The 1,652-nt window shown below is 41.0% G+C and overlaps 1 long non-coding RNA gene across 1 annotated transcript in view; it reads right to left on the bottom strand.

The window, feature by feature from the left end:
• LOC118477469 overlaps window positions 1-1,328 on the bottom strand; it is a 14,097-nt gene extending 12,769 nt beyond the window's left edge. The window contains exon 1 of the long non-coding RNA XR_004858401.1: window positions 1,009-1,328. This is a non-coding gene — a long non-coding RNA (uncharacterized LOC118477469). The remainder of the gene's footprint in view (window positions 1-1,008) is intronic.
• Window positions 1,329-1,652: the final 324 nt, after the last annotated feature.

Below are 1,652 nucleotides of genomic sequence, written 5' to 3'. Positions count from 1 at the left end.
GTGTGTGTGTGTGTGTGTGTGTGTGTGTGTGTGTGTGTGTGTGTGTGTGTGCGTTTAAAGCAAAGAAAAGAGGGTAGAAAGATGAAGAAGACGGATGTTTGTCAGACGAGAAGACGCAAACCCCATAACAGTTGCCAGCTGTCAACCATACAAACACAGTACAAAGTATAACGTTTATATACAGTAATCAATGGAAAAAATACTATTATCAAGAGGATCAGAAAATCAACATACTAGCCTTCAAGAACAATAAATACAGTGTTTGAGCAGTTCAGTCAATTTTGTCTTTATGTCTTTTAGTTTTAGTAGAGGTTTTACGGCGCTCGCAACTGCATACGGTCATAAGAGCGCCAGAAGATTAAAGGTGTTACAAGAGAGTAACAAACAAACAAAAAAAAGAAGGGGAGATAAGGACGATAGATGTTAGATAGGAAAGAAGAAGCAAACCACACCAGAGCACCGGCCAACCACCCACTCTTTATGTCTGCTTTTATTCCCGACAGAAAAGCCATATAAAATGACCTCCCACAACCTAGTTAATGTACTGCGAAATATAAAGCGAAACCTTAAAAGGTGATTTGCAGCCATGCAACCGTTTTAAGAATGACACACTGTGAAACGGACAAACATGGTAGGGAAAAAATGTCTTTGAATAGAAAAACGACAGCAGAATGTCAATGCAAGGATATAAATCCGAAAGGCGAATGATAATAATTTCAATGCAAGAAAAGAAAACTGACATCAAAAGACAATAATGCCATTTCAAGAAGAAGGAAAAAAAAACGATAGCAGAATAAGTATAATGTCAGTTCCATTAAAGAAAACTGACAGCAGAATAAGGACAATTTCAATGAAATAATAATATTATTTTTTTACAACTGATAACGTTATTCCTTACTTCGTTAGCGCGTACACACTTACACCACCACGGGGTATTTACGTAGGAATGTCGTAAAAAAACAAACAGCAACAATTTTCTTAAAAGCCCTAACAAAAACACAATCTTACAATTAAAGTTTACAACTTCACAAGTCCGCCAACGTGAATGCTCAATTAACTGACCAGCACTTATTAAGTAAGGTCTGAATACAACACTTCCTCCAAGTCCGAGAAAATGAACAGCAATGTCATCACGTGCAGCAGATCTTGCCAACAGCTCCGTCCCGGAAGCGAATGACCGCCCGGGCCGCGAATCAGACTGTAAACAAACGAGCCAGCTATGGATGAACTGTAAAGCAAGCAGCGGGGGCAGAAAGAAGGCGAAAAAAGAGAGAGAAAAAAAGAAGAAGAAGAAGAAAGAAAGAAGAAAGAAAAGCAGAACGTTTCGGCACTCGTAATACAAATCGACGGAGTGAGCAGCAGGAAAAAAAGAGAAAGACAGAAAAAGAAAGGAGGGAAAGGGAACTAAAAAAAAGGGAATAAAATCTATCATTGGCACACGAGGATAAAAGCACGCGACCGGCTACGCTCTCGCCGCTACAACCAACCAACGGCACGTGGACGCCTCTTCAGTGGCTCGCTTTTTTGACTCACAACAGACTTGCTCAAATCCCTCCTTTCTGCACCTATCCCCCTCCCCCTCCCCTCCGCTCTCAAATCTCTGCTTTCTGCACCCATCATCCCCACCACCACCATCTCCCAAATCCCTCCTA

This window comes from Aplysia californica, unplaced genomic scaffold, assembly GCF_000002075.1.
Source record: "Aplysia californica isolate F4 #8 unplaced genomic scaffold, AplCal3.0 scaffold00104, whole genome shotgun sequence".
Lineage (NCBI taxonomy): Eukaryota > Metazoa > Mollusca > Gastropoda > Aplysiida > Aplysiidae > Aplysia > Aplysia californica.
Note: the sequence above shows the minus strand (reverse complement) of the source record. Positions and strands in the feature narration are given on the sequence as shown.